The following is an 11851-nucleotide window of genomic DNA, read 5'->3' as shown; positions in this document are numbered from 1 at the left end:
TAGAAAGAGAGGGAGCCAAACCATAAGAAACTCTTAAAAACTGAGAATAAACTGAGGTTTGATGGGCGGGTGGGAGGGTGGGGAGGGTGGGTGATGGGCATTGAGGAGGGCACCTGTTGGAATGAGCACTGGGTGTTGTACGGAAACCAATTTGACAATAAATTTCATATTAAAAAAAAAAGAAAATAGAATTTTAGCTGGGCATGGGGTTTCCCAGGCATACAAAATTTCCTAGCTTTTCTTAATGTTAGTTGTGACCACATTGTCAATTTCTCTTGAAAGCAATGTGAACAGATGTGATTGTGCCACTTCCAGCTCTGAGACTTACGATGTACAGATCTGTTTCCTCCATATTTCATTTTCTCTCACATTTGCAACAGCTGGAATCTGTGACAACCCCCTTCAACCATGTAGATGATGACAAGGCTTTGAGGAATGAAGAAGCAACCTAGGAACCTGGGTCATTGAGAAACAGGGGTACCCACCAACCTGGAATGCTGATCTTGTACTGATATATGAGAAATAAAGGTCTATCTTTGTAAGCAACAGAAAAATTATTGGGCGTCTTTTTTTTTATAGCTTCTTAGCTTTATGCTAAGTAATACACACATACACATACACATGCACACATGCACACACACTCACAAGTTCACCACTTCTTTCAGTGAAATCGTATCTACCCAGATACGAAATCTTGGGGTTGGCCTAGACGTCTCCTTCTCTCTTACACCTCAAATGCAATAGATCACTAAATCCTGTTTACTATACTTCATTAGTTTGTCTCTTTCTCTAAACCCAAAGCTACTACCTCAATCTGGGTTCTGATTTTTTCTCCCAATGAACTCATTGCTAGATTAGTCTGCTCAGGTTACTACAACAAAATACCACATACTGAGTGGCTTAACAGAACTTCATTTTCTCACAGCTCTGGAGGCTAGAAGCCCACTTGCTCCTTCCCCTTGCTTCCTTGCCTAAACTTCTGAAGCTAGAGACCACATAAGTTCCAGTAGAAACCACAACTTTTAAATCAGAACAACTTCATTTCCTTAAGGAGAGTTTTCTGAATACTGCAGTCAGTCCCTGGGGGAAATGCTGATGGAAAGATAATTACCGAATCCTAAAACATTAGGCTTCCTATCCTGATTACAACAAAGAGATCTGTGGGCTTTCCAGGAGACAGCCAATCCTAGAAATAGTATTGTAATTGGGATGCAAGGCAAAAGGAAAATAAAATTCAGATCAATTCCCTTGGGTTCTCTGCCCTCATACTTTAAATCTGTCACATGTCCAGACTACAGTATGCTATTCTAAGACTTAATGTTTTCTTGCTTTTTATATACAAGTTTAAAGGCTCTGACCTGGCACACACAAGAGAAAATCCTCTTTGCATGCTTCTGGTTGGGTGGAATCATCCCACAGAGACATTAAGTAATGTAGCTTCCAAGAGATCAACTGACTTCTCTGATCTTGCATCCTCATCACCACTGATCGTGGAGATCATGGTGGTTATCAAATTATAATTATGGAAAATAATAGACATGATGTGTCATGTGCTCATACTGGTCCAACAGTTCATTAAATTGCTGACCTCTTATCTTATTTATCGACAAAAATAGCAATTTCATAGGCTTTCATCCAAAAAATACTGAAGTCTAACAAATTAAGCAACTTCCCCAAGGTAACTCTATTTAGTTGGGGCAGTGGTAGGACCGTCATTAGAATCTAGTCTTCACTTGCCAATCCCTCTGATGATACCTTTGAGACTCTGCTTCATCTTACCATTAACCAACATTTTTTTGTTTTTTTTAATTTTTTTTTTAATGTTTATTTTTGAGAGAGACAGTGACAGAATGCAAGTGGGGTAGGGGCAGAGAGAGAGGGAGACACAGAATCTGAAGCAGGTTCCAGGCTCTGAGCTGTCAGCAAAGAGCCCAATGCGGGGCTAGAACTCACGAGCTGTGAGATCATGACCTGAGCCGAAGTTGGACGCTCAACCGACTGAGCCACCCAGGCGCCCCCCCCCTTTTTTTTAATTATGCATTTTATTTTAAGTACATTATTTTACCATGGTTCTTATTATTGTTCAGTTATCAGTCTGTTCCTGTGTTTATGTGTATGGCACAGCAGCCTTGAAACATCCTTGAAACAGGCTTAAAACAGCCTTGAAATCGACCTGGCCTCCCAACCCAAGAAGACACAGCTTAATAGTCAGCTCACTGAAACTTGTCTGAAAAGCAACTAGAATGGGTAAAAAATGGAGGATGGCGACAGCCTCCCTTATTGCTGCTTCCTGGTTAACTTAAACTATCGACTGAGCCCTGATTCCAATAAGATATTTTTAATAGTAAATGCCACAGATACATTTTGTTGTGGAAATAAAAGATGACTCTGAGCAATTCATAGTACAATTTGACTTCTAAAAAAAAAACCACAATTAGAAAATGACCATCTTCAGATTTGGGAAAACATTTTTTTATATCTAGGAATAATTTCAGTAATTTCCACAATTTTTGGTGAAAAGTTATAAACTATTAACCAACATTTTAATGAGATTAGGTAAAGAGATAAAATTTGAAGCAGACTGTGTGTGAAGCATATAGCTTAGAATAGGTGCTACATAAATGTAAATTACATTTATAGAAATCAAAGTTATATGTTTCCTATTTTTCCAACAATGTAATGGCCAATTTTTAATCAAATGTTTTCAGAGTAAAAGATAAGCTTCAAACATTCTGACTTTTCCTTTCTACTCCCTGCTTCCCAAAATGAACACACACACATACACACATGTGCGTGCACACACACATCTCTTTCCCTGGAAAAACTTACGAAGCAACTCCACAGTCACTTTTCCAATAGGTGAGATTATTCATGTAGAGCCTATGTGTAGGTGGAGTGGGCTGCTACAGATGTAATCTTTGGTATTCCAGGAGGAAATCCCCAAAATATACCATTAAGTATCCTTCACCCAACATCCTCTACTTCCCCGTCCTTTTAAGCCCTTGTTTGGTTACTATCAGGGAGGCAAAGCATTGTATATTGAGATTTCTTATTTGTTTTAAAGCTTCCTTACCTACAAGGGGTGTTGCATTTGTCCTGTATTTAGTTTAGTTTATTGCATCAGCAGGCTATCATCTCACTCAGAATGTTGATCCAATTCTATCAGAGTCTTGAAAAGAAAATGAGAGATCTATAAACAAATAAGGACTGTAAACAATTAGTGTCTCAAACTGGAGGGATTTCTAGTCAGGAATCTTCCTTCATGTGTTAGGTGGTGTTGTCACCTACTGGCGAAATGTGATATTGTAGCTCAGTCCTTGCATTGGGAGGAGACTTCTACAGAGAACCAATGCAGAGTACCTTCTCCTCTCAGAAGGTAATTGTGATTTATGAGAGGGAAGACATGTTTTTATTTTTGTTTTTCTGGCCCCAAATACATAGATTCAGCCACCTTTTTCTTCTTAGTTCTTTTAAGTAGAGAATAGTACTAGCTACTAAAATCTGATGCTGGGCCTAAATATGAAAGCCATGGTGGTTCAAACTGTGCCTTAATACAGAAAAAATATTTATAAGGATATTTACAGAGAAAACTTTAAAATACTCCTGCGGATGAAATAAAAATATAAAAGGTTATAGATCCAGAATATGTTATATTAGAAGCACCCCACTCCAGATTTTTTTAGCTGAATTATGCTTTGGGTATTATTATCCGCCTAAGGGACACTGTGACAAACACTGAGAGCTGCCTTATCCACATCCATTCACCGCTTCTTCCTAATAGAATTCCAATTTTGTTTCAAGTAAAATTATCCCAAGTTACAAAACTCAATGTTTAACACTCTACCCCCTCAGTTAGGGGTCTCCCCCTGTGACACAATTCTCACCAATGGGATGTAAGGCTCTGCTCAGAATTTCTTGGGGAAAAAAAAATCTGCTTTCTGATAAACATACGACCTTTCATCATCTTTCTGCCAGCAAGCTGAGAACATGTGAAGTAAGCATCTTGTGACCAGTGGAACAGAACAAAAGCTAAGGTAGGGAAACAGAGCCTGAGACAGTGGTGACATCATGGAGCTGCTACTACACCAGTCCTGAAATCCTTTCCTCTAGAAGTGGGGAGAGGGAGAGCCTAATTCTGGAATGAATTATGTCCCCCCTCCCAAATTCATATGCTGAAGCCCTAATCCCCAGTGTGACAGGATTTGGGAATGGGACCGTTAGGAAATAATTAAGATTAAACAAGATAATAAGGGTGGGACCCTAACCAGATAGAATTAGTGACCTCTGGAGAGGAAAAGATATGTTTCTCTCTATGCATGAAATCAAAGTTTAATTGGACTTACAGAGAGAGAGAAAGAGATCTCCTTACCCCTTCCATGTGAGGATAGAGAGAAAGCAGCCATCAGCAAGCCAGAAAAAGAACTCTTACCAGAAACCTAATTAGCCAGCACCTTAATTTCAGACTTCCCAGACTCCAGAAGGATGAGGAAAAAAAAATGTTGGGTAAGCCACCCAGTCTGTGGTATTTTTGTTATGACAGCCTGAGCCTACCAATACAAATACCTATCTGATTAGGCCATTGTAATAAGTTTTCTGCTACTTGTATGTGTATTATTCACAGATGCAAAATGCAGGACCTAGCAGAATGTTGCACATTAAAAAAACAAAAATGTGAATTTTCCAGGTAAAGAAGAGTAGAGAGAGAGACTACTAGGTCCCTCCTATTTCAAGCTGGAAATTTGATCATCTTTTTTATGTGGTGATTAAACATTTGATTTCATGCCCAGACTTTGAGTTTATGCCAGCTCTAGTATTTGAGGAAATTATAGGAAAATTCAAAATATGTGAGTTATTTATTGATGATTTTTGCAAAGTCCTGCCTCATAAAGATGAATTCAGACAAGAGCTGGTTAGTCTGACACCTAAGAGAGCAGGTCTCTGCCTGCAGCCTGAACCTAAGTTGTCTGAGAAGTCTATGATGTGATTTCTTACCCAAACTGAAGCCTTTCCTACCAACCAGAGGCTGGTATTGGGTTCTCAGTTCTTTTTTCATGTTCTCTACTAGACAAAGGAAGTAAACCTGCCAGTAAAAAGGGATAAAACGTGTTTCCTTTCCTCCAAATTTATTATTTCACATTGATAATGGCAACTAAGTTAAACGGAGAGGAAGATGTATGGAAAATAAAAACTTGTCACTAGGAACCAATATTTCTCAGGCCTTAACATTGTAACTCAGAAGATCTCTGGCAGTGGTTGTTCACATGTACAATTGACTGGAAGAGACTGAAGGCCTACTAACGTTTAGAGGGAACTGTATTTCTATTTCTGAAGAAATGTCACACACTGTATGACTGATTAACTTGGGAAGGGGCTGGGAAAGTATTCAATTTATAGGACAAAAGGTATACATAAATGTTACAAAGCCAAAGGGATGGAATGTGGTAGAAACTTCTAGTTTCCTACCCAGTGACCTTTTATTTCTTACTAACAGCATCCAATTTTGTTCAAACCAGTTCTGTGCCTGAGAACTGGGAATGTAGTGACTGATCAGTTTCTCCTTTTCACATTAAATCCAGAAGGCTTAGAACTTAGCTTGTGGCTCAACTTGAACAAGGCAAGCTCTGTGGTGTGTAGTATTTTTAGTTTCATGCTGTATCTCCACCCAAGATTTTCATTATTCTTTTTCACCTATTTTCATAAATACTATTTTGCTGTGCTTATCCCATTAAAAGACCTTAAGACATCTCTAAAATAAACCATGTAGAAGAAGCAGCAAAGAGATCAAAAGAAATAAAGAAGAGAGACAGGAAGAAGAGAGAAAAATAGAAAAAGAGAGTGAGAGGGAGGGAGAGAGAGAGGGGAAGGAAAGAAGGAGGAAGGAAAGAAGGGACAGAAAGAAGAAGGGGTGAGGGAGGGAGAAAAAGGGACATAAAACATACAATTAGGTGAAGAGGAAGCTTGCAGATCCAAACCTCTGAAGGGACCATAAATGCCATTACCATCAATGATTCACTTAAGAATTAGCAATGTGTTTTATAGAGAAAAATTTATAAAAGATGGGAGAAAATGTAAAGGGATACAAACATAAAACTAATTGCCTGAGGTATATGAAAAGTGTTCCAACAGTTTGAAATATCTTTTCTCTCAACTCCTGATGTCACATAGGAAATTACCTTGATGCAACGGTTGCCTGTAAGTACACTACCAGGCAAGCTATTCTAGGAGTAAGTGCCTCTGGCCACAGTGCAGCTCGCCAATTATTCTCATGAAGAGCTATGGTCTTTAATCTGGCAGAGAATAGGTAGGGCCGGAATGCGTGCCACATGGTTGATTTAAGATCTCACAAATACAGAGGGTCTCATCTATTGGTAGTGTAATATAAATACTTCGTGTCTACTTGTTCCCTCCGTCACTTTCTGTGTCCACACACGTATTCTCTGCTTCCTTTATTTGTGTAACATCCCTTTATTTCCTTTCCTTTCCTTTCCTTCCTTTATTTGTGTAAGTTGGGTTACCAACTTACTTGCCTCTTAACAGAGGCAAGTGTTTCCCATCTGCTTGTTTTTTATCTCACTCTCTCTGACAAAATTTAATATCCTTAAATAAAGAGGAAAATTTGCACCTTTTGCTTTAACAATGCTCCTTTCCACTGTCTTCCATAAGAAAAGGGAAATGTCAAGCTTTGAATGTAGCTTGATGCATCTCGGTAAAATAAGTATATAAAATAATTTTAATGCAAGCCAAGCACACAACCTATATATTAATATCTATCTATACCTTAAGCCTGCTTCTCAGACACACCGTACTATGCAATCATTCTCCTATTTCAAAAGCGCAACATTGAATTTCTTTAGGCATTTCCTTGTAAATCTATACCAACTTTACACACAGGCCTCTGGTCCCCAGGGACCCCCAGGCCTGCTATGCTAGCCCAAATTTATCAACTGAATATTCTATGAAAGGTACAAAAAAATCTTGGACAAAATATCGTATTACTGAACTATTTATTACAATTGAGAAAATTACAAAGTTATTTAAGACTTTCTTCACTGTTTTGAATCATAATACAATTTCTGATTATACCCCTGCTATCAATTCCTGATACCATAAAAAGAAACAATCAAAGAGCCTAGCTATTTCATCTTTAAATAGATACCAGGCTATTACTGCTCCCTCAGAATCTTTTTCCTAAAAATAATTGTGATTCTCTGAGTTACTAGGAATAGGCAGTTGACAGAACACATTCCATTACAAAATGGCATAAAATGGTTTCGTGTCCTAGTTCCACTTATCTTTAAGTGGATGACGAGATACATTTTTTAGATCAACAGCTCTATAGCTTCCAGGTATGGCTAAGAGGTAGAAAAATGTTCGGTCTATGTTTATGGCATGGAAACCAGGTGTGGTTTCAAGAAGAAACGGAAACTTTCTGGTCCATTTTTGTTAGAAAAGCTAAACATTAATGACTGACAATAAAGCCATAATTTATATCAGATTCTTCTTAGTATTCATATGGGCCATAAAAGCAGAGCCTAACACCTACATAAACACATGGTCCAGGCAGTAAATAACTCCATAAAACAGGTCAATCAATTTAAGCATCTGAAGGCACATTTTGCAACTTACTTATCTAAAAGGTAAAGATTTCTGTCCCAAATCAATCACCATAAAGATGCTGCCTTAGTCAATTTGGGCTGCTATAACAGAATACCATAGCTGGGTGGCTTACACAACAGACATTTATTTTTCATAGTTCCGGAGGTGAGGAAGCCCAAGATCAAAATACCGGTAGGTCTGGTATTTGGTGAAGGGCCTCTTCCAGTTTGGCAAATGGCTGTTTTCTTTTATCCTCAGCAGAGCAGAGAAAGAGGAAGCAAGCTCTCAAGTGTTCTAACAAGGGCTCTAATCTCATCATGAGGGTTCCACTCTGCAGACCTAATTATCTCCCAAAGACTCCACTTTTTCATACCATCACACTGGGGAATCAGGATTTCAACATATGAACTTGGGGGAACACAAACATTCAGTCCATAACAGGTGCTATTGAATATGGATTAGTTTTAGGAAATGTTTTTCTGGTAGTTAAGGTGTCCAGTTAGTGACAGCTGCCTTCAGTTGGCCACATTCCAACCCAAGGTATTTTCTTTTATTTTTGTTCAATGAGTGCTTGTCTTCTAGAATTTGTGGTATCCTGATAAACAATAACTGTTAAGGAAGAAAACGTCTCCAGACTTGGTAATATGACAATAAGATTATTTCATTCCTTCTGGAAGCCATACTAGATCACTGTTTAAGAAGCTACATTGTCAACAAGGATCATCTGATGATATAAGAGAAGATACTTTGATGTACTATTTACTTTTGACTAAGGCCCCCAATTCTGCAAAGTTGTTTACTTGGAGAAGACTGATAAATTGCAACTTTTTTTGTCCAGTAGAGATAAAATAATTTCTTTTTAGAAGAAAAGATATCCCAAAGTTTGAAATTTATTGCTCTGTAAAACATGAACTAGTTTTATATCTAACTTATTTAGCAGTCTTTCTTTTACTTTTCTTCAATTTCATATTCCCTTTTAACTAGCTTTACTTTACTAATAGTTCCACCATTAATGAGTGAATAATATATCTTTCATATGTGCTTATCACATATTTGTATGAGAGCTAGACTTTTAATTTTTTTAAATTATATTTTATCATACTCCACTTTCCCACCTTAATACAAATTAAATTAGGTAAAAGATAAAAGTTTAGGAAAGACAGTACACTTCAAGATAATATATTCAAAATATCTACTTTCTTCACTGGAAAATTTGACTGGAAAACATGGTTTTAGAGCTGGAGCCAAATGGTCTTTCCAATACTTTTCTCTTGAACTAAACTCACTTGACTCACCAATTCTTAGCAGAACAGTTGACTTCAGCCCTCTCACTGTCCTCACTCTCTAGAGGCAGACCACTTTTACCATATGGCAAACTAGACAATGACAGTCTCTAAAGCAGAGAAATGGGAAAAGGAACTGAGCTGAGCTTACAAAATCCCTTCTCCTATCATCTGAGTCAGTCACCCAACCTTCCCTGGACAGACATTAACGGGTAGGAGGAGAAAAGCCAGTAACAAAGATTAAATGTTAGGTCACCGATGCCACAGTTCAGCAAACAGGATTATTCTACCCCAAGGTGGACATGGAGTGACCTTCCAGTCTGAAGAAAAGCACAAGCTAGGTTTTTGCCATAATAAATGTAATGATTCCTACCTATTTGCTTAGTATCTTAAGTATATACTAAGCAATACTTTTATACTGGGAATACTTTTTTTTTAAGTTTATTTATTTATGGGGGGGCATGTGTGAGTGGGGGAAGAGCAGAAAGAGAGGGAGAGAGAGAATACCAAGCAGGCTCCGCACTGTCAGCACAGGGCTAGATCTCACAAACCTTGAGATCATGACCTCAGCCAAAGTCAAGAGTCAGATGCTTAATGGACTGAGCCACCCATTCCCCTATACTGGAAATACTTTTATAATGGACCCTTACACGAGGCCTCAGTCAATTAATATAATGTTAAAAGAAGTATATTTTATTCAACCTTCACCTCTATCAAAGCTCAGAGGTGGTACTCAAATGTGCATTAAACAAACAAATGACAGAATGAACACAAAAATTAAGCACAGGATGCAATTTCAACATATTAGGGGAAGGAAGCTGAAGTTCTTGTACAAGCAATGTGGAGAATTTAACCAGAGAGGCTTGCACATCTCTGCACCTGGGGAGCTAATGAAGTAGTTTCTTGAAAGAATCATGGTTCTATCAGCTTAGGACTAAAAAATAACATCTGGAGTATACTGATTTGGCCCTTTGGGGAGCTAATGAAGTAGTTTCTTGAAAGAATCATGGTTCTATCAGCTTAGGACTAAAAAATAACATCTGGAGTATACTGATTTGGCCCTTCCATTTGCCTCTGAATTTCATCCCAATCATCCCAAATAAATCAGAATGAATATCATTAAGGTCTTACTTTTTAAGGAGATGCTACATGTCCCCTTGGAAAAGAATTCCATGTACCTCAGACCTTACAGTTGAAAACTTTTGGAAGTCTGTTTGAAATCCTCTCTCCTCCAGGACAAACCCAGTTCTGTTTTCTGTTAAGAAAAGAAATGAATCTTTGTTAAAGAAGCCTCCTCTTTGCAAAAATACATGCTCTCCTTTCACAATTTTATGTGAAGTCTACTCCAGTTAAATAATCTGAATATGTTTAAAAAGGAAATTTAAACAATCCAAAACTAGAAACAACCAAAATGTCTATAGAGAAATAAATTGTAGGAATTCATACAAAGAAATACTAAATAGCAATAAAAAGAAGAAACTACTGAAATACACAAAACCATGGATGAATCTCAAGACACTGTTTTGTGAAAGAAGCTAGACACAACGTACACACTGGTTCTATGTATGTGAAATCCAAGAACAGGCAACACTATGGTTATAGAAATCAAGATACTTGTTTTTGAGGTCTGTGTGTGGAAAAGAGGGAAACCCACTGGAAAGGGACAAGAGGTAGTGTTCTGGGTGACAGAAAAGTTCAGATCTTGGTTTGTTTAGTAGTTTCATCAATGTATACAATTGCCAAAATTTATTGAACTGAGCACTTAATATATGTACATTTACATATATGTAAATTAAATTCCAAACAGAAAATTTAGAAAAGAAAGGGCTATCAGATATTGCCTATAGCCTTAATAGCCAGCACTTTCCATAAGTTAAGGACCCTTAAGTTTTAATTGCCTTCCTGAAAGCTGAGAAGTTTGCAGCTTAACAATCAGTTTCTGGCTGGCTGTAATATTTCTCCTCTGGAAGTAGTAAGGTTTACCAGAAGAGTAGGTGAATCAGGAAGTCAGTTTACAAATAATTCCATATTCCTAAGTGTGCTGGGCTCTGAAGGAAATAAAAGCCAGTAATGAATGAGACATGCCCTCTATTAGCCAGGTTGTTTTTCTGATGTACTTCTCAAATAGGTCTAGAGGGCAATTGGATATGAACTTTTCACAGCTATTCACATCAAGGCACCAGATCAGTAAGAAGATTCTCCAGTTGATAAGAAAATTCATAGCTCACCTTTTTTTTTTTTTTATTTGCACAAGTACAGATCTTTCCCCAAGGTGGAGAAAAGGAGCTTGCTAGTAACTAATTAATCCCAGCCAGAACACCCCAGAATTTATGGGATGTACAAAAATACTCCTGTTCAATATTAATGACACTGTGCCAGTTTCCTTAAGTAGAACAGGCTTTGAAGACAGAAAGACTGTATACCACTAACTAAACAATAGTCTTGGCCAAACTTTTTCAAATGCCTCCACTTATTAGAGTGACAGTGTCCCGTCAGGCTCCACAAATAAGAGATTGTTGGAGGGAGACTACAAAGCTAGGGTGGGAAGAAGACATTCCTTTTGGTTCCAGCCAGCAGGACTCCCTGAACTTCTTTGATCCATACAAGTAATTCATTCCATAAGCAATGGTTGGTTCTTGTTAGCAGATTTTCCAGACTAGGACCTCATAGCCTCAGGCATTCACTCAGAGACACCACTACCAGTTGGCCAATGTTGTCAACTGCTGATCTGTGTTCCTATTTCACTGTGGCACCTTCTCCAAATTCCTGAGGTACAAGTGCCAGACAGGCAAGCACCACTGAGATCTGAATTCCAGATCCATTGGACAACAGCAGCATTTGGACAAGATGCATGCCTCTCTTCTCTCCTTCTTGGGTTAGTATCTTTTTCCTTTTCCTTTCATAACATCGTCTTGGCTTATATTCATTTAAATAAATAATAATGTCGAAGTTTAATATGGAGGCCATAGGGA

The sequence above is a fragment of the Panthera tigris genome, chromosome A1, assembly GCF_018350195.1.
Source record: "Panthera tigris isolate Pti1 chromosome A1, P.tigris_Pti1_mat1.1, whole genome shotgun sequence".
NCBI lineage: Eukaryota > Metazoa > Chordata > Mammalia > Carnivora > Felidae > Panthera > Panthera tigris.
This window is presented reverse-complemented; position numbering follows the sequence as displayed.